A 22995-nucleotide genomic window follows, 5' to 3' on the forward strand; every position below is an offset into this window, starting at 1 on the left:
GACATACAGACAGACGGACGGACAGACAGACAGACAGACAGACAGCCGGACAGACGGACAGACAGACAGATAGACAGACGGACAGATTGACAGACAGACAGACAGACAGACAGACAGACAGACAGACAGACAGACACAAAGTAGGTTAAAAGTGTGTGTGTACTTTTAACATTGTACGCTAAGTTTTGCTTAGTGCTTGGGTTCTCGGTCTTATGTCTCAGTTAAATGTATGCTTTGTATGCTTGTTGATATGTGCTATAGTTTATTCTATAATGAATTTGTAAAGCGCCTGGAGCCAATTGATGGGACTCGCGCTATAGAAAAGTTATTTATTATTATTATTATTATTATTATTATTATTTTAAACAAGTCGCGTAAGGCGAAATTACTACATTTAGTCAAGCTGTGGAACTCACAGAATGAAACTGAACGCACTGCATTTTTTCACAATGACCGTAGTCCGCCGCTAGTGCAAAAGGCAGTGAAAGTGACGAGCCTGTTTAGCGCGGTTGCGCTGTGCTGCATAGCACGCTTTACTGTACCTCTCTGCGTTTTAACTTTCGTTTTTAATCCAAACATATCATATCTATATGTTTTTGGAATCAGGAACCGACAAGGAATAAGATGAAATTGTTTTTAAAACGATTTCGGAAATTTAATTTTAATCATAATTTTTATATTTTTAATTTTCAGAGCTTGTTTTTAATCCGAATTTAACATATTTATATGTTTTTGGAATCAGAACATGATGAAGAATAAAATAACAGTAATTTTGGATCGTTTTATAAAAATATAATTTTAATTACAATTTTCAGATTTTTAATGACCCTCGTCTCGATTCCCCCTCTATGTTAAAACATTTAGTCAAAACTTGACTAAATGTAAAAAAGGTTAGGGGAGGACATCAACAACAACATGCCAGGTCAAATACGGAAAATTCTCCCGACCAAACAACACAAACAAAACTTGACTAAATGTAAAAAGAGAGAGGGGGAACAAACACGACCTCCTCGAAAATAGAATTCCCAAAGAATTTGCAAAGAATAAGGAGAAGACGTACAAAGCGGTACTAATTCAAATGGCATCGAATTCTTTCCACTATACATGGATTTAGTACGGCAGATCCGGTAGGACAGTGAACGTTAAGACCCCCCGATTTAAAACCCCGCTTCCCTTCCTAGACCCGAGCTTCTCAGATTTTCTGTTCATTGGCTCTGGAAATGTATCTATGACGGCTTACTAGTGCCAAAACCTCATAATTGTAATTATCAAGGGAAAATGAGTAATTTTCCCTTGATAATTACCATTTTCACGTGTTAATTACTAATTTTCCCGGGAAAATTACTAACTTTCACCTGTTAATTACTAATTTTTAGTTTTGGCTCACTTCCTGACGGATCGCTAGTGCCAAAACTAAAAATTAGTCATTTTCCCGTAAAAATTACTAATTATCCCGTGAAAATGAGTAACTAACGAGTGAAAACAGTAACCGACAGCGTTAATTATTAATTATCACGTGAAAATGGGTAACCCCAGGTTTTGGCACTAGTAAGCCGTCATATGTATCACCATTGTAATACTCCCTACCTTTTGAGACCTACTGGAATTCCTTAGAGTTTGGGGTGGTCTTTGATTTCGGGTTTCACGGTATCTTCTTTTGTTACACCCCCGGTATAGGGGTGTGTATAGGATTCGGTCCATGTGTTTGTTTGTTTGTTTGTGTTCGCATATAGATCTCAAGAATGAACGGACCGATCGTCACCAAACTTGGTGAACAGGTTCTATACATTCCTGAGACGGTCCTTACAAAAATTGGGACCAGTCAAACACACGGTTAGGGAGTTATTGGTGGATTAAAATTATACAAGGACTTATAGAGAGACATCTTAATGGTCAAAGGGAAATAACCATTCTCACTCAGTCACTGCCACCAACTGAGAAGGTTATTTCCCTTTGACGGGGGTGTTTTTCCTACCTCGGAGGAATTTCTTGTTCCTTTCGTCTTATGAAGCGTTCCGCTCTGTCAGTTCCTATCAGGTGTTAGTTGTAAGTGGCCTGACACATGGACAATGCCCCAATGCCAGCGAAAACGAACCAAAAAGCCTTTGAAATAATAGATCAGATGTTCATGTCTCCTCCCAGTCTCAGGTAGAAATCGCCACAATAGTCTCGTGTAAGGACCGTTTTGGTTACTTTTAGGCTTCAGGTTATATTAGCCAACACATTTGTCGGATAGATTTTAACACCACGATACTGAATCTAAAGTCTAAAGAGAGAGAGAGAGGCAAAGAGAGAGAGGCGGAGGAGGGGGGGAGGCAGAAGAAGAAGAAGAGAGAGAGAGAGAGAGAGAGAGAGAGAGAGAGAGAGAGAGAGAGAGAGAGACGGAGGGAGAGAGAGAGGAAGAGACTGAGAGACAAGAAAGAGAGACAGAGAGAGAAAAAGAGAGAGAGATGCTGGGGACAGAAAGTGAGATAGATGGAGAGGAAGAGAGAGACAGAGAAAGAGAGGGTTGGAGGGAGAGAAGGAGAGAGACAGAGGCAGAAATAGAGAGAGAGATGGGGAGAGAGAGGAAGAGAGAGACAGAGAGAGATATAAGAAGAGAGACAGAGGCAGACATATATATATAGAGAGAGAAGAGAAAAGAGAGAGAGAGAGAGAGAGAGAGAGAGAGAGAGAGAGAGAGAGAGAGAGAGAGAGAGAGAGAGAGAGAGAGAGAGAGAGAGAGAGAGAGAGAGAGAGAGCAACATTAAACTCATGCTTCAAATACCAAGCACAGAGAAAATATCTTGATTTTGTCATAGCCATCTGAAATAGGAATACATTTCGACTTCAGAATTTATTTCGTCTACTATTACTCTTCTGCATACAGACAGACAGACAGACAGACAGACAGACAGACAGACAGACATACACACACACACACACAGAGCCATACAGACACACAAACACAAACACAAACACACACACACCAGGCACATTCACACACACACACACTCATACACACACAAACACCGCTCTCTCTCTCTTTTCTCTCTCTTCTCTCTCTCTCTCTTTTCTCTCTCTTCTCTCTCTCTCTCTCTCTCTCTCTTTCTCTCTCTTCTCTCTCTCTCTTTATATCTCCCTCCTCTTTTGTGTCTGTCTCTCTCTGCCTCTCTCTCCAAGTCGGTCTTATTTAGTCTCTTTATCTCTAAATTTTATTATTTTTGTGTGTTTTAGTGTTATATTCTGCAAACTTATATTCTCTCATCCTTCCAATCGTCACAGGCATACACACAACCATTCACAGCCCCACCGCCTCCCTTCTCCCCCCCCCCCCACACACACGGATTCGAGCGCCAAACCACCTCCCTTCCTCACCAGTGCGCGAGCTAACTGCCAATACGTTTGACTATAAACCCAGAAAGTTACTATACATTAAAAACGCAGCTGACGCCGCGCGAAACGTTCTGGTCACTAGGCAAGAGTTTCAGAGGGGTTGTGTAGATATCACTCGTGTGAAGTGCTGATGCTTGTGTCACGATCTGTACAGGTTCATTTGCCTTGTCTTCATTCGTTCAGGATTACAGTCGCCAGTTTTCCATCATCGTCTTCTTTTTTTGTGTGGATTAGGTTCTTTTTATCTTCAGGTAATGTTTGTTTTTTTATTATCTTTCTTTCCATTTTTACATTTAGTCAAGTTTTGACTAAATGTTTTAACATAGAGGGGGGAATCGAGACGAGGGTCGTGGTGTATGTGTGTGTGTGTGTGTGTGTGTGTGTGTGTGTGTGTGTGTGTGTGTGTGTCTGTCTGTCTGTGTGTGTAGAGCGATTCACAAATAGTACTAATTAAAGGCCTTCCTTGATGGACGATGTTTGGGGTTGTGCGTGCTGTTGTTCACGTGTGTCCAACACACCCCTCGCTAGTGATTGGCCCCTCCAATGTTTGTCCTAGTAAAAAGCAAGGGCATTCACTCTTTCACAACCCATACAAAGCCGACAGTCATTTTTGGAATTCGTCTCTATTGAGCACGAAGCCGACTTTGCGAAGTCCTTTTCACGAAAATTCAGAACCAAAGCTTAGTGCAGCGAGCTTTGTGGAGTAGACTTTTTGAAGTCTTTTTCACGAAAATTCAGAACCAAAGCTTAGTGCAGCGAGCTTTGTGAAGTAGACTTTTTGAAGTCTTTTTCACGAAAATTCAGAACCAAAGCTTAGTGCGGCGAGCTTTGGGAAGTAGACTTTTTGAAGTCTTTTTCACGAAAATTCAGAACCAAAGCTTAGTGCAGCGAGCTTTGTGAAGTAGACTTTTTGAAGTCTTTTTCACGAAAATTCAGAACCAAAGCTTAGTGCAGCGAGCTTTGTGAAGTAGGCTTTGGGAAGTCTTTTTCACGAAAATTCAGAACCAAAGCTTAGTGCAGCGAGCTTTGTGAAGTAGACTTTTTGAAGTCTTTTTCACGAAAATTCAGAACCAAAGCTTAGTGCAGCGAGCTTTGTGGAGTAGACTTTTTGAAGTCTTTTTCACGAAAATTCAGAACCAAAGCTTAGTGCAGCGAGCTGTGTGAAGTAGACTTTTTGAAGTCGAATTCGCTTTATTAATATGAGGCTGAAGACCGAACGTGCAAATCGAAACAAAACTAATAGCAACAACAAGCAATTTTCAAGACCAGCAGGCTGAACAACTTTAGAGCCAGACAACAGCTTGAACGGTCTGTGTGTGTGTGTATGTTTTTCATCAACAGTATGCCTAAAGTAAAGTTGTCCATTACAGTATTTCCACATGTGCGCGGTCTTCCGTATGTCGTCGCCTTTCGGCGGAATTTGTATTTGTGAAATAGGAAATAGCTTCAACATTGTGGAACATATTGGAATGAAAGGAATGAAGTGTTAAAGTGATACGCCCGTCTTCGCTTTCTGTTGTATTTGTTTCGGGGGGGGGGGGGGGGAGGGGGGGGGGTCTGCTGGTCTGTTTTAACACAGTCAGAACCAGTTTAAAGTAATTTGTATTTCTATTAAAGTGTACTAGTTATTTTACGTTTGATACATGCTTTGTTTTGTCATAAATTAAACATACCATTCTTGGTTTTTTTCTTGGTTTTATACATGCGCTCGTGTATGAGCATATGTTATAACATACACAGTCACCTAATTAAGAAGGTATCCCTGTGAGGGAATCAGAATATGGCCCTTTATTGTTCATAACATCGTAAGTGCAACCAAATAATTGTAACTTAGTGCAAAAGAACACCCGCGATTATGAGAACACACACGTTGACCAACGTGGACTCTCATTGGTTATTTCTCCACGAGCCAGAACTCCATCTACACTACGCTTGCGTCACAGCAGATACAACTGACATAACATCTACACGAACAGCATGGAACACAATTAATAAAGCAGATCGAATAATATTAACTTTTATTGAATTTTACAGAATAAAAGAGTTGACTCATCAGCGTGAAACGTCTACCCCCTACTTGGAACCCCTACAAATGTAAAATTGGAGGTCCAGGGACCCTGTAGGTTGAGTGTCCATGGGGAGCCCTGTGACTTAGGCACAAAAAAAAAAAAAAGGTGTGGTTACAGTAACATAGCCAAAAAAAACAGGGTAGGAAGGTAGGCAATCACTTTTTAAAAAATTTTTTTTTCTAATGTGTACAAATTAAACCTACTTGACAGGGAAATAAGTGTGCGACTCGAGCGCTTTCGCTTTCATTGCGTTTTCTGCACTCGTTTTTTTTTGTTTTTTTTTTGTTTGACAAATGTAATAAATAGTTATAGGGTCGGCCCCTAAAAATAGGGTAGGTCGGGTTACCGTAACCACACCTATTTTTTTTTTTTAGGCCTTACAACATGGTTTGCTCAAGAAGGAGTATGCCTTTATGTTAACGATCCAGCATGGTTCAGGGCAAACGCAGCTTTCGGGTTTTCCGCACACGTAACAGTATTCATTGTTTTCAGGCATTAACGTTGTCCTCCGTTTTATGTGAGGATACACGTCGCTTGTTCATTCCAATGCTTGTTACTCTCTCCGGTGCCAAGAGACTGGTCCCGCATTACTATCACTCTATTGCTCTCTTGCAACAACATTGCAGCTTCGTTTTTACATTTAGTCAAGTTTTGACTAAATGTTTTAACATAGAGGGGGGAATCGAGACGAGGGTCGTGGTGTATGTGTGTGTGTGTGTGTGTGTGTCTGTCTGTCTGTCTGTCTGTCTGTCTGTGTGTGTGTGTGTGTGTGTAGAGCGATTCAGACTAAACTACTGGACCGATCTTTATGAAATTTGACATGAGAGTTCCTGGGTATGAAATCCCCAGATATTTTTTTCATTTTTTTGATAAATGTCTTTGATGACGTCATATCCGGCTTTTTGTGAAAGTTGAGGCGGCACTGTCACGCCCTCATTTTTCAACCAAATTGGTTGAAATTTTGGTCAAGTACTCTTCGACGAAGCCCGGGGTTCGGTATTGCATTTCAGCTTGGTGGCTTAAAAATTAATTAATGACTTTGGTCATTAAAAATCTGAAAATTGTAAAAAAAAATAAAAATTTATAAAACGATCCAAATTTACGTTTATCTTATTCTCCATCATTTGCTGATTCCAAAAACATATAAATATGTTATATTCGGATTAAAAACAAGCTCTGAAAATTAAATATATAAAAATTATTATCAAAATTTTTTTTTCGAAATCAATTTAAAAACACTTTCATCTTATTCCTTGTCGGTTCCTGATTCCAAAAATATATAGATATGATATGTTTGGATTAAAAACACGCTCAGAAAGTTAAAACGAAGAGAGGTACAGAAAAGCGTGCTATCCTTCTCAGCGCAACGAATACCCCGCTCTTCTTGTCAATTCCACGTGCACTGCCTTTGCCACGGGCGGTGGAGTGACGATGCTACGAGTATACGGTCTTGCTGCGTTGCGTTGCGTTCAGTTTCCTTCTGTGAGTTCCACAGCTTGACTAAATGTAGTAATTTTGCCTTACGCGACTTGTTATAAGATTATTTTGAAATTAGGAAACTCGACCCCAACGTGTTTTTGTGTGTGGTTTGTGTGGTGAAGTAGGCATGTTCCCATTAGATGTTCAAGTTAAAAATAGAATGTTCTGTTTTTGGTTTACATTAGTGGACTGTAATAATAGTATTTAGATAAAAAGAAAACACACCAGTAACAAGGTTAGGTATGTTTATATCTATAATCAATATTTCAGCACGTTACTGCCTTCTTCGGGATGGTAAGCTTATGGAAAGAATGGAATCAATAGTAATCAGTTTTCAAATTTATTGTATTTTTTTTGGCATCGCTTTTATGTAAATAACATATACAAAGCACCCTATTTAAAGCATTTTGAAATAACTCAGAATGATCTGGGCCTTAGTGGTGTTTGGCATGACCAGTTTAATTAACAATCTTCCGAAAAATAGTTTAAATTGAAAACGTTGCAACGCCTAAAAGATTAACATATACATACAGTCGTGGTTATCGGAATTAAATGTAAACAGGTCGCGTAAGGCGAAAATACAACATTTAGTCAAGTAGCTGTCGAACTCACAGAATGAAACTGAACGCAATGCAACGCAGCAAGACCGTATACTCGTAGCATCGTCAGTCCACCGCTCACGACATAGGCAGTGGAATTGACAAGAAGAGCGAGGTAGTAGTTGCGCTGGGAAGGATAGCACGCTTTTCTGTACCTCTCTTCGTTTTAACTTTCTGAGCGTGTTTTTAATCCAAACATATCATATCTATATGTTTTTGGAATCAGGAACCGACAAGGAATAAGATGAAAGTGTTTTTAAATTGATTTCGAAAATTTAATTTTGATAATAAGTTTCATATATTTAATTTTCAGAGCTTCTTTTTAATCCGAATATAACATATTTATATGTTTTTGGAATCAGCAAATGGTGGAGAATAAGATAAACGTAAATTTGGATCGTTTTATAAAAAACATATTTTTTTTACAATTTTCAGATTTTTAATGACCAAAGTCATTAATTAATTTTTAAGCCACCACGCTGAAATGCAATACTGAAGTCCGGGCTTCGTCGAACATTACCCGACCAAACTTTCAACCAATTTGGTTGAAAAATGAGGGCGTGACAGTGCCGCCTCAACTTTCACGAAAAGCCGGATATGACGTCATCAAAGACATTTATCAAAAAAATGAAAAAAACGTTCGGGGATTTCATACCCAGGAACTCTCATGTCAAATTTCATAAAGATCGGTCCAGTAGTTTAGTCTGAATCGCTCAACACACACACACACACACACACACACACACACACACACATACACACGCACGCACATACACCACGACCCTCGTCTCGATTCCCCCCTCTACGTTAAAACATTTAGTCAAAACTTGACTAAATGTAAAAAAAACCCCACCTGTTTGAATAATGGAATGTTTAAAGATACATTCACATTTGGAAATTATTTGAACATTTTATCCCAGGTCCTATCACTTTCTTTTGTACGCTTCAGAACACTAAATCATTAATTGGCGATGCAGAAAGGTAGAATATTCAATACTGGTACGACGTGATGAAAGAAAATGCCAGTGCTGCCAAAATGAGCGAACTGGTGAGCCTTTTCCTAGAGTTGTCTGCACTTGTCCTGAGCGGAACTAAGACAATGATTGCACAGATATTTTTGGAAGTTTAACAGGGAATTAAGCTGAGTTAATACTGTTTTCTGTCGGATTGCCTCCCTCTACTGTCACTTCATTTTCGGATTTGAGACGAAGCTCGTTTGTCTTCTGAAACAGGGTCTTTATTTTGCAGCAGAGAAAGAAAGCACTGCGATAGCGAGTGCGGGGGAAGAGGATCATCTTAGTTGATAGTAAGGTCGACCATTTTTACACCCCCGGTATAGGGGTGTGTATAGGATTCGGTCCATGTGTTTGTGTGTTTGTGTTCGCGTATAGATCTCAAGAATGAACGGACCGATCGTCACCAAACTTGGTGAACAGGTTCTATACATTCCTGAGACGGTCCTTACAAAAATTGGGACCAGTCAAACACACGCTTAGGGAGTTATTGGTGGATTAAGATTCTACAAGGACTTATAGAGGGAGATATTAATGGTCAAAGGGAAATAACCTTCTCAGTTGGTGGCAGTGAGAATGGTTATTTCCCTTTGACCAACGGGGGTGTTTTTCCTACCTCGGAGGAATTTCTTGTTTCTTCTGGTTTCGTTGTTTTGTGTGTATTTGAAGTTGACGTTAATTAAACATTAGTACCTTAGTTGGAGGGGAGGGGAGGTCCTTTTGGGTACCCGATGGCAAAACGTAGGCAAATTTAATCGTTTTCAGATATCAGTATTTGTCATCAGTATACCATCATTGCTAAATGTTGACGACTATGCACATAACCTAGAAGTGTTATTAATTTTGTGCAAGTGGACGATATCATATCGAGCGACTATACTTGCGCTTTAAAACCAATAACAACAATCCAACATAGCATTCAATCTGTTAAATGCTCTGTGTGCTGGCTGTTGAACTAATCGAAAAGGTTCAATCTTTCTTAATTTCATGGTTGGACAAATCGGTCAATTGCTCGAGAAATCCGATGTCAGTCTAGATAACCTTGAGGTTGGCATGCTCTTGATAAACGTATTAAGCCTTGCAAGAAGCAGTCAAGAAAAGGATGGACACATGGTCTGTTGCAGCTATTTCTCTCACTTTAAAGGGGGAATCGAGACGAGGGTCGTGGTGTATGTGTGTGTGTGTGTGTGTGTGTGTGTGTGTGTGTGTGTGTGTGTGTGTGTGTGTGTGTGTGTGTGTGTGTGTGTGTACTGTCTGTTTGTCTGTCTGTGCGTGTGTGTGTGTAGAGCGATTCAGAGTAAACCGATCTTTATGAAATTTTACATGAGAGTTCCTGGGTATGATATCCCCAGACATTTTTTTGCATTTAGTCAAGTTTTGACTAAATGTTTTAACGTCATTAACAATCTGAAAATTGTAATTAAAATAATTTTTTTATAAAATGATCCAAAATTACTTTTATTTTATTTTTTATCATGTTCTGATTCCAAAAACATATCAATATGTTATATTCGTATTAAAAACAAGCTCTGAAAATTAAAAATATAAAAATTATGATTAAAATTAAATTTCCGAAATCGTGTTAAAAACAATTTCATCTTATTTCTTGTCGGTTCCTGATTCCAAAAACATATAGATATGATATGTTTGGATTAAAAACACGCTCAGAAAGTTAAAACGAAGAGAAGTACAGTGAAGCGTGCTATGCAGCACAGTGCAACCGCTACCGCGCTAAACAGGCTCGTCACTTTCACTGCCTTTTGCACTAGCGGCGGACTACTTCTATAGTACTTCTGTACTATCCCCTATAGCTTCGTGCCAACCTTACCCCTTTTCCCCCTTGTTGAAAAATGACAGATCAAGAACCAGTGCCTGACGACGGAATTGAATTTGTAAATTCGACTGCAAGCAAGGTTGTCCTTATTGTTTTAACCAACAACACCTGCCACCAAACAGGATTGACCGCCATCACACGTTTATCATTCAATTTACCTCCTTGTCCCAATTAGCCTTCTGCATCCCCCAAGCGGCATGTGTTGGACACATTCAGTACCAGTTTAGGTTTTTCTCGTACTTCTCTCAGACATGAGAATAGAAAATCGTCAAAAAGGAGAACTTTTGTTTGTTTGCTTAACGCCCAGCCGACCACGAAGGGCCATATCAGGGCGGTGCTGCTTTGACATATAACGTGCGCCACACACAAGACAGAAGTCGCAGCACATGCTTCATGTCTCACCCAGTCACATTATTCTGACACCGGACCAACCAGTCCTAGCACTAACCCCATAATGCCAGACGCCAGGCGGAGCAGCCACTAGATTGCCAATTTTAAAGTCTTAGGTATGACCCGGCCGGGGTTCGAACCCACGACTTCCCGATCACGGGGCGGACGCCTTACCACTAGGCCAACCGTGCCGGTAAAAGGAGAACTAAGAGAGAGAGAAAATGCTAGTTTTACGCCCTCACGGCAAAGCCATTAGGGGCATGTTACACGGGAAAACCCGGCTTTGTATGAAAATATAAAATAAAAATGAAGGGGGGGGGGGGGGGGGGGATGTAGACAGCTGGCTGCCGGCTGCTAGAGGAGACCTAAAATGGGCTAGGGACAGGGTTGGGTCGTCTTGGGTCAGTGCTGAAATGGTTACTTTATTGGCTGTTGGCCGAACGGACACCAGAGCTTCATATTTTTGCATGCATGTATTCGTGTTTCCAAGGCCTGAGGCTTTCGCTGTGACCCTGGGATCTTTATCGTGCGCATGCGTGCACACGGGGGTGTTCGGACACCGAGGAGAGTCTGCACAAAGTTGACTCTGGGACACACATCCCGCGCCGAACTTGGGGGTTGAACCCACGCTGATAGTAACAACCGGTTTTAAAGCCAGCGCCTCTACCGACTGGGCAAACTCCCCCCCCCCCCCCCCCAATTGGTTGGGGTCAAGAAGTTCCATGGACTAAGGTTTGCCAAATCTTATATAACACAACATTTGGAAAATGATATCAGTTTTCCTCAACACTGATGCAAAGGGAGAAGGGACATTGATTTACGCACGAGGAATGTTGCTTGAAGGTTTAAAAATCACCTTGATGTGTTGATTTTCAATATTAGACATGAACACCTGGAGAGGTTCAAAATGAGGAATTCCTCCAAAAAGAGGAAGATTATCATGACTGAATTCTCTACAGTTAACTTTGCTACCCCCTCCCCCCCCCCCCCCCGCCTTTACCACACTCGCGCCCACTATTCGCGCCCTGGTCAATTTCAAAATACTGGTCCCTGATTGGGTGCAGCGTTGTCACAGTCGTTGTCTCAGTCGTTGTCTCGGCTTGCTTCATTCGGCTCGCCGAACCTCTCTGTGTAGGACAGTCATACGTCAAACATACGTCACAAACACTGACCTGTTCCCGCTGACCGGCGGCGGCTGCGGTGCGAAGCCTTTGACACCACCGGCCAGCGAGCGAACAGTCCGGCAATTGTTGAGGGCTTTCACTTCCGACAGGAAAACATGGCATCCTCCCATATTGCTAAACGCCAGCCCCCTCCCCTCCCCTCCTCTCCCCTCCCCTCCCCTCCCCACTCTATGTGAAACGCATTCCTCAACTTCTAACCTCTTGCCACAAAACTCCTAAATAATGAGCTTTCTGGGTTTTTACACTTCCAGTTATATATTGTTACAGTGGAACCCCCCCTTTTAAGACCTCCGAAAATCTGAGAAAATCAGGTCTCAAAAATCGTGAGTCTTAAAAACGGGTAAATGTACAGAGCTTATGAACAGAAAGTTTGAGATAACAGGGTCTTAAAAGGTATGGAGTCTTAAATTGTGGGGTCTTACACAAATAAAGGAGGAAGGTGGGGGTGGGGGGGGGGGGAGGGGTGGGTATTCCACTGTATAGTGTTTGCTGCCTTCACTTCCGAAAGGGGCGGGGATGTAGCTCAGTTGGTAGCGCGCTGGCTTTGTAGCCAGTTGGTCGCTATCAGCGTGGGTTCGATCCCCACGTTTGGCGAGGGATTTATTTCCCAGAGTCAACTTTGTGCAGACTCTCTTCGGTATCCGAACACCCCCGTGTGCACACATGCGCACGAAAAAGATCCCACGTTCACAGCGAAAGTCTCAGGGCTTGGAAAACACGAAGACACGCATGCATCATCTCTCGTCTCCGATTATCATGATCGTATTTCGATACTTTGACGAGACAAACCCAATGCTGGTGTGTCGAAGAAGACAGCCACAGCGGGCTTGTTCGAATCAAAGTATCACACCATATATTCAACGTATTACCAATACCTGTCCCAATATAGACCAGTTGGTCTAGGAGGACGTTAAACCCTAATAGTCAGTCAGTCACTTCCGAAAGGCAAACATGACATCACCCCACAGCACCAAACGCTACCCCCCTTCCACGCGTAACCCAACTACTGCTCATTTACGTGAAGACCCATTACGGCGTTTTAAGGGTCTTTGTTTCCAGGTCACTTCTTCTTCTTCTTCTTCTTCTTCTTCTGCGTTCGTGGGCTGAAACTCCCACGTGCACTCGTGTATTTTGCACGAGTGGAATTTTACGTGTAGGCTATGACCGTTTTTTACCCCGCCATTGAGGCAGCCATACGCCGTTTTTGGAGGAAGCATGCTGGGTATTTTCGTGTTTCTATAACCCACCGAACTCTGACATGGATTACAGGATCTTTTTCGTGCGCACCTGGTCTTGTGCTTGCGTGTACACATGGGGGTGTTCGGACGCCGAGGAGAGTCTGCACACAAAGTTGACTCTGAGAAATAAATCTCTCGCCGAACGTGGGGACGAACTCACGCTTACAGCGGCCAACTGGATACAAATCCAGCGCGCTACCGACTGAGCTACATCCCCGCCCCGTTTCTAGGTTACTGAACGTTATGGCATTTGTTGTTTTATATTTTTTAATGGAAACATCATACTTATCCTCCCTCGCAATTCCCACACACTTCCCGCTAAAGTTCTAAATACAGAGTTCAGCAAATCGTTTTTGGGCCATATTAAATCTGAAAAATGAAGTCTTTCAACAGAAAAGAAATAAAGAAAAAAAAACAACCAAAGGAAGTCGGAAAATAGAGATGTTGGGAAAGCTTAAAAGGAGGAAGGAGGGAGGGAGTGTGGGGTATTAAATCAGGGGTTATAATAAAGAGGAGTTCCATCGTGCAAAAAGTCTTACTCTCGTTATCATTAGGGCGATTATACCCCCCTCCACCCCCCCACCCCCCCCACAACCACTACCATCCTTCGATGTCGGTTGCTCCTTCCTTTCCCCCAGACTGACTGCTAACATCTTCCAGTATTTTCCCTTCAGTTATAGTTACAGGGAGGCAGATTGACAGAGACAGAGGCTATCGTAACGGAAAGAAGAAAAAAATCACACACCACCACCACCATTAAGCAACATACATGTCAGTGACCGTCTTCTTTCAGCTGCAGCCACTGTAACAAACATATCCGCGGCTTTAAAGGAACACTCCAGCCCGAGCAAGCCGTTCGTCACTCCATCTCAGATCTGGCCAGGATTTTACAATGGAAAATGTCACCCCTCCACTTGGTCACATACCAGCAATCAACACCCTGTCTTTTTGTTTGATAAAGATTCCATGGAACTCATTTATTCCTATTTACTGCAAAGAGGGTACACGCTCTAACTGACGGTACTTATGCAGTGGGGGGGGGGGGGGGGGGGAGGGGGTTAATACAAGGAGCCGTAAAACACCAAATTATTACATTTTCTAATCAACAACTTCATTTTTTGTGATGAATTAATTTTTTGAAAAAAAGGCACAATAAAAAAGATCTAAACATTCCGAAATTAATTCTTAAAAAAAAATGCGAAGTAATTCTGCTCCAGGATTGGATGGAATAACAACCAATTTCATAAAGTTCTTTTGGAGTAATATAAACAAAATGTTATTATCCTCTTTTTGGTCAGCCTTTGAAAAAGGGGAACTATCTGTATCCCAGAAGCGAGCAGCAATCACACTGATACACAAAGGAAAGGGGTTGAAACGAGAGCACCTAAATAACTGGCGTCCTATATCTGTAACGAACACCGACTATAAACTATTAGCGAAATGCCTTGCAAACAGATTAAATCAAGTCGTCAATTACTTAATAAGTGAAGATCAAGTTGGGTTTTTAAAAAAAAGAAATTCCAGCACTGTTATTAGAATGATTGATGACGTCATTGAATATATGAATAACAGTAATCAACCAGGTATTTTAATGGCGCTAGACTACAGAGCTGCTTTTGACACGATATCTAAAGAATATATGCTCTGGGCGTTCCAAAAGTTCGGATTTGGTGAACATTTTATTAGGTGGGTCGATACTTTAACAAAAAATACAGAGAGTAGTATTAATTACATGGGATGGATCTCGAGTCCATTCCCATGTGATGCTGGAATAAGACAAGGATGTCCATTTTCACCATTAGCCTTTGTTCTGGCCCTCGAAGTGTTAGCAATCAAAATCCGTGCAGATCAAGATGTTAAAGGGATTAAACTGCCAAGGAATTCTGATAGACATGGTGAAATTCTTAAACTACTTATGTATGCTGACGACATTAGTTTCTTCCTACAAGATGAGAAAGACCTAAGAAACGTATTACATCTAATAACTCAGTTTTCAAAATTTTCAGGGTTAGCAATGAATGATCAAAAGACAGAAGCAATGTGGCTTGGTATAAATAAATTTTCTGCTGACCGACCATGTAATATTATTTGGAAAAAACAAATCAAAATCTTAGGAATTCATTTCAACAACTCTGTCCCAGCCTCCAACATAGAAGAAAACTGGGAACCTAAACTACATAAAGTAAATTCATTAATAGCAACATGGTCGAAAAGAAACCTAAGTATAATGGGGAAAATTTGTATAGTCAAAACATTAATGTTGTCACAGTTTACTTACGCACTGCAATCTCTATGTGCCACAGAAAACTTCCTCAATAAGCTAAATTCATCTCTATTCCGATTTATCTGGAAGAAAAAATATTCAAACAAAAGAGCTTATGAAAAAGTTAATAGAAAAGTAATGTGCCAAGAGACAAATCTTGGAGGTCTGAAAATGATTAATGTCAAAGATGTACAAACATCATTTCTAATTTCATGGATTATGAGGCTGCTGGACGGAAGTAACGCAAAGTGGCAACAGATTCCATTAGCATCCTTTTTAAATCTGGGCGAACGCTTATGCTGTCTGCGCTCAAATGTGAGTGCAGAAAATTTTAAAGGACTAGGTGCCATAAAGCAATATTTCTGGAAACAAGCTTTTATCACCTGGCTAAACAATAAACACAAGATCAAAGAAATAAGCAGTAATGAACAGCAGATAAGTGTACGCAATCAAACCTTATGGAATAATACAAATATAAGGTACAGGAAGCAAACGCTATACATGAATGACTGGATAAAGGCTAAAATATGCGTTGTTAAAGATGTTTTTAACGATAACGACATGTGCTCTTTTGAGGAAATATGTGAACGAACTGGATATAAACAGTCTCGCCTATTTGAATATAATGCAATACAGACTGCCATTAAAGCTCTATTATTGCGTGATACGGGTCAGGCCCGTTCTGATCATATGCCATTTATACAATTATCTCCACGCCAAATTCGCCTAAAGATGTTAAATTATGAGATAAAGGAGCCAAGCTCAGCTGGATTTTGGTCGAACAAATTAAATATTACATTAGAAGATAAACACTGGAAATTAGCTAACGAATGCTCGACAGAAACCCGTCTTCGTCTATTGCATTGGAAAATTTTACACAATATATATCCCACCAATATTTTGCTACATAAGATGGGAATTCGTCAAACAAATCTTTGTCAGTATTGTAACGAAACCGACTTCATCGAGCACTTTTTTTGGCAGTGTAGAGCAGTGCAACCCATATGGCAGGAATGTCAAGGGTACATATTTAAATGTACAGGCAAAAATATAAAGTTAAGCTGCGAAGAGGCTCTTTTTGGGTATTTCACACGTGATATCCCCAGAGAGAAAACCTTCATAATTAATCACCTTATATTGATATCGAAAATGTGCATAAGCCAGTTTAAGTACGGAAATCCAAAAACTAACATGAAGATCTTATTTCAGAACCAAGCTCGAGTTCGAAATTTCTAGTAAAATTGAACTGTGTATAAGAATATAGATAACTAGTAGTATTGTGCTGTTAATGTAAAGTTATTTATATATGCGCTGTATGATGCTGTGCTGAAAACTAGTACTGTAATTGGTAATTTGTAAATTCTCGCCTTTGTCTATCGAGCGTTGGATTAATTAACCTGTTATGTATTGTCCCGCTGAAAATGTATTATATAACAGAATTATGGGAACAACAACAACAACACACACACGCACACACACACACACACACACACACACACACACACACACACACACACACACACACACACACACACACACACACACACACACGCACATACACGCAGACATTAGTTAAATTGTTGTTGAATTAAAAAGTAATCTAATGGAAATGTAACCTGTAATGTAAAAGAAAACAAAATTAAAATTTCATTAAAAAAAAAAGACCAATGAAGAAGGATATGCTCACCGCCCAAAAAGAAAGAAGAAAAAAAAACAAAAAAAAACAGAGGCAAAAAAGATGGGTTGAAGCAGCCTTGCATGCAACTGAGGTCAAAAAAAAAAAAAAAAAAAAAAAAAATCTTAAAAAAATGCCGCTTTGCACAGAGAGCACCCACGTTGTTGATTGTTAGTAGGTGTCCAAGCAGAGGGACGTTCTTATCTAAGTTCAAGTTTTATTAGTCCATAACCCCTGGGGGCATTTTGAACAATAAATACAATCAATACAATCATAGTATATACTAATATAGTAAATAAAAAAATAAAAAAATAATGAAAAACTGTTAGAAATTCTATTAATAAAGTCAAAAATATTCTTCAGCAATTTTTTTTCTTAGTAGCAAACAACTTTTTAAATTTAAGTGCATTAGGTTTTTTCCAATAGTAAGGTGGTAACAACTCAGCTCTTTCTTCTTTGAAAAAAATCACAGACAAATAACTAATGGAATTCATCACCTATGTCTTGTGATACACATTTGGTGCAAGTTCTTTCTGACCTCGGGATGTTAAGATAACGTTCTTTCTGTACAGGCAAATTGTTATTTAATGTTCTAAACTTCATCATTGAAACACATTGGTGAAATGGCAGGTGTGTGACATAGTCTTCACGTGCAAAAATATCTTTAAACATTCGATAATTCCAAAACATCCCGTGTAAAAGCCGGGTCCGATCTCAGACAGTGAGACAAGTTCAAGTTCAAGTTCAAGTTCAAGTTTATTGGTCCATAACCCATGGGGGCATTTTGAACAATAAATACAATCAATACAATCATGATATATGCTAATATAATAAATAAAAATAAAAAATAAAAATAAAAATATAAAAATAAAAAAAAATTATGAAAAACTGTTACAAATTCTATTAGTAAAGTCCAAAATATTCTTTAGCAATTTCTTTTTCTTAGTAGCAAACAACTTTTTAAATTTAAGTGCATTAGGTTTTTTCCAATAGTAAGGTGGTAACAACTCAGCTCTTTCTTCTTTGAAAAAATCACAGACAAATAAATAATGGAATTCATCACCTATGTCATGCGATACACATTTGGTGCAAGTTCTTTCTGACCTCGGGATGTTAAGATAACGTTCTTTCTGTACAGGTAAATTGTTGTTTAATGTTCTAAACTTCATCATTGAAACACATTGCTGATATGGCAGGGTTGTGACGTAGTCTTCACATGCAAAAATATCTTTGAACATTCGATAATTCCAAAACATATTTTTTGTTCCAATTTCTGTAAACCATTTATGGATATACTGGTCATATAGACTTCTTTTTACTTTCTTTTTAAACCATGTGCTTGAGTATTGAATATTTTCTTGAGAAGTCCAAAGGCCAGAGAGACCAATTTCATTTAAGGTTTTTTCAATGAAACATAAGTACTTGGATTCAATCATCTTGTTGATATACAATCTATAAGTAAAGCAATACACAATACTTGAAAATTTATTTTTATGAATAGGACTAATCAGTTTATACCAATAGCAAAGCATTCTACATTTCATATTAACATCTAGTGGATATCTTCCAAGTTCACCAAATATCATAGCATTTGGAGTTGATTTTTTTAGTTTGAAAACAATTTTATAAAAACGCAATTGAAGTTTAGTAGCAAGTTCACAGGAACCAAAACCCCATACTTCACATCCATACAATAAAATTGGAGCAATCATTTTATCGAACAGGTCAACTTGTATGTCCACAGGTAGTGACAATTGTCTACAAGTGCGCAAAAGAACAAACATTGCCCTTGAGGCACGATCATATAGATTCTTCTGTGCGACTGAAAATGTATTATTATAATTAATCTTAAGGCCCAAGTACATTACATCAAACACTACTTCGATTAAATTGCCATTGTACGTAAACAGTGGTTTATTTCTAATTTTACCTCTGGAAAAAACTATAACTTTCGTTTTGTTTACATTAATATTTAGACGCCATTTTAAACAGTATTCGTGCATTTTGTTTAAACATTCTTGCAGGTTTTTTTCCGACTCTGAGCAGATCACAGTATCATCCGCATACAGTAATAAAAACATTTGAAACAAAGCATTTACATCCGTATCATCCATTCCAGCCACAATAGCCTCTCTTGACATAGATTGTAAACCATTACTGTTTTCCAACAGAAAAGGCTTTAGATCATTTAAAAATAGAGCAAAAAACAACGGTGACAAGTTTTCCCCTTGTCTAACTCCACACAAACTGGGAAAATATCCAGAACACTCACTATTAACTTTAACACAAGATTTGGCATTTTCATACAAATTTCTTACAGTTTTTAAAAACTTCCCATTAACATCAGAACTAACTAATTTCTCCCATAGAAATGCACGGCGAACTTTATCAAACGCTTTTTCATAGTCTACAAATGCACAAAACAGTCGCTTCTTTTTGTTGAGAAAAAAGTTTAATATACAATGCAAAGTAAAAACATGGTCTAGTGTTGAAAAACCTGTGCGGAAACCTGTTTGTTCTTGACCTAATTTGTTATTACTCTCCAAAAAGTTTGATAACCTATCATTTAAAATTGCACTGAAAAGTTTTCCGAAGCAGCTGAGTATAGTAATTCCTCTATAATTTGTGGGGTCAGCTTGAGAGCCTTTATTTTTGTACAATGGAATAATTTCACCTACGGCCCATTGTGTTGGAACCTTTCCTGACTGCAAAACAACATTAAACAACAATACATGAATATCAATCATTCGATCATGTGACGCTTTTAAATATTCATTAATTATTTTATCCTGACCGCATGCCTTATTGTTTTTTAGCTTGTCTATACATTTGATACCTTCCTCCTTTGTAAAAGGCGCATTAAGAAATTCATTACTTGCTTCATTTAAATGTTCATTACTATCATCCATATCATTTTCATCACACTCTTGTAGTTTAGTAAAATGTTCGAAAAACTCAGAACAAGTTGGATAGTTAGTTTTGGAATTATTCTTTTTGTTTTTATTTAGAAGATTCCAGTATGCTTTCGGGTCAGTACTTCTTAACTTTCTCAAAGTTTTAACGAACTCATTATGATACGACTTGCATTCCTTTTTTATTGTCTTTTTGTATTCTTTAAAAGCACTCTTTTTTTCATCATCATTGAACACATTTTTAAACCGTCTTGCTTTGTTTTTCGCATGTAAAAATATTTTTCTTTTCTCTTTGCAAATTGCACTAAACCATGGTTGTTGTAGTTTAAATTTCTTACACCGATTTTCTCAGCAGAACAATTTAAAATATCACAAATCTTACTAGTAACACTATCAACGTCATCTGTTGTCGTACTCTCACTTGTAGCTAGCATATTTTGTAATTTAGTTTCAACAGTATAAATATCATCCTCATTCAGATTAACTACAAAAGCTAACTTGGTCCCATTGTTATTGTCCCATTTTGGTTTTGTGTACTTGTTATCCTTTTCTCTACCTTTAGACAGCAAATCTTCATTTTTGTTTTTTTTCACAACTTCTGCTAGGCAATCATTAGCGCGTACTTCATTATGTTTTAATAAATGCAAAACAACAGGACAGTGTACATCAGAATACATTTCACAAAATTCCATCACAGAAAAATAATTAACTTTCGAGAACAGATCTTTTGACAGGATGCAATAATCAACAACGCTCTTATCCTTACATGTGCATTTACCAACCCCTGTATCATCGCCAACTCTACCATTAGCAATAACTAAGCCAGTCATTTTACAAAAATCAATCAATTTAAAACCAAGGTTATTAGTATTATTATCCTGTGAGGCCCGCTCACCTATTAGAGTACCAACCTCATCAGAGTCAAACAAGTCATTATCAACAAAACCTTCTGAATGCTGATCATCTTCATGCACCATTTCACTCAGATGACCAGTGCGGGAATTTAAGTCTCCTAACAGACAAACATAATCATTATCTAACCCAAACTGCATGTACACCTCTTCTAGTTCAGCATAAACATCTTTGTTATGGTAAGGTGACCCTTCAGGGGGAATATATAAAGCACAGAAAAGGGTGTCACGTCCAAGTATTTTCTTATCTAACTTAAAAAATAACGCATTCTCACACATTTCTACATCCAAAAATGTATACCATATTTTCATCTCTTCTTTTATCTTATGTGACAGCTTTTTTTCTTCAAAAATAGTTATATTGTTAGCAAACACTTCCCGTAATAAAACTAATACACCGCCTGATTTTCTGCGAAATGTTCCTCTATTCTTATAGAATGCTATATAACCTGGAATGTTAATCTCATCAATATCATCAAGTTTGCTCTCGCTAAAACAAATAATGTCATATTTGGCAATAAATTTCACAAATTCAGGAAATTTTAGCTTTGAAGTGATTCCACAGACATTAAGCGCTAAGCAGGAGAGTATATCAGGATTATCCTCAATACTATATTCAGAACCAAAGGAATCTCCAATCTCACTATCAACATTATATACATCTATTTTAACAGTAGATTTGTTACGTACATTCTCAACATCTAACGAGTCAAAATGAGCATCAACATCTGACATTACAACAACATTATCCATTTCATGCGCATTGCCAACATCCAGAGAGTCATGCAGAATATCAACATCAGAAACATTTGCATACACATCAACAACATCAACATCAACAGTATCACCACAGTCTTTCACCACTCTGTCTTCACCTCCCTCTTCACCACCATCATCACCCCAGACATTCACTATATCTTCATCACCACAGTCATTCACACTGTCTTCACCCCTCTCATCACCACCATCACCACCACAGTCATTCACTCTGTCTTCACCCCTCTCATCACCACCTTCACCACCACAGTCCTTCACTCTGTTTTCACCCCTCTCATCACCACCATCACCACCACAGTCATTCCCTCTATCTTCACCTCTCTCAACACCACCATCACCACCACAGTCATTCACTCTATCTTCACCTCTCTCATCACCACTATCATTACCACAGTCATTCACTCTGTCTTCACCTCTCTCATCACCACTATCATCACCACATTCATTCCCTCTATCTTCACCTCTCTCAGCACCACCTCTGACTTCACCTCTCTTATCACCATCATCACCATCACAGTCCTTCACCACTCTGTCTTCACCTCCCTCTTCGCCATCATCACAATCCTTCACCACTCTGTCTTTACCTCTCTCATCACCACCATCACCATCACAGTCCTTCACCACTCTGACTTCACCTCTCTCATCACCACCATCACCATCACAGTCCTTCACCACTCTGTCTTCATCTCCCTCTTCACCATCATCACAGTCCTTCACCACTCTGTCTTCACCTCTCTCATCACCACCATCACCATCACAGTCCTTCGCCACTCTGTCTTCACCTCTCTCTTCACCACCATCACAGTCCTTCACCACTCTGCCTTCACCTCTCTCTTCACCACCATCACCATCACAGTCCTTCGCCACTCTGTCTTCACCTCTCTCTTCACCACCATCACCATCACAGTCCTTCACCACTCTGCCTTCACCTCTCTCTTCACCACCATCACCATCACAGTCCTTCACCACTCTGTCTTCACCTCTCTCTTCACCACCATCACAATCCTTCACCACTCTGTCTTCACCTCTCTCTTCACCACCATCACAATCCTTCACCACTCTGTCTTCACCTCTCTCTTCACCACCAAAGTCTTTCCCTAAACCACCACCTCCTTTCTTCTCATAGTTCGCAGCACCACACACCTGACTCACATGAGGGGGAGACGCTGAATCAATGCCCCAGGGGCACCGCTAACCCTCGGCCATGGCAGACCCCAAACGCCCATCTGCAGGTTCCTCAGCAAGGTGCGACAGACCCAGGGCATGGTAGTCGACT

The 22995-nt window shown here is 39.5% G+C and overlaps 1 protein-coding gene across 1 annotated transcript in view; it reads left to right on the forward strand.

Moving 5' to 3' along the window:
• The first annotated feature begins 3462 nt into the window (after positions 1-3462).
• LOC138976515 (sodium-dependent noradrenaline transporter-like) overlaps positions 3463-22995 on the forward strand; it is a 61557-nt gene continuing 42024 nt past the window's right edge. The window contains exon 1 of the mRNA XM_070349381.1: positions 3463-3626. The gene's annotated coding sequence lies outside the window, so the exon portion shown is untranslated. The remainder of the gene's footprint in view (positions 3627-22995) is intronic.

The sequence above is a fragment of the Littorina saxatilis genome, linkage group LG9, assembly GCF_037325665.1.
Source record: "Littorina saxatilis isolate snail1 linkage group LG9, US_GU_Lsax_2.0, whole genome shotgun sequence".
In the NCBI taxonomy this organism is placed as follows: domain Eukaryota; kingdom Metazoa; phylum Mollusca; class Gastropoda; order Littorinimorpha; family Littorinidae; genus Littorina; species Littorina saxatilis.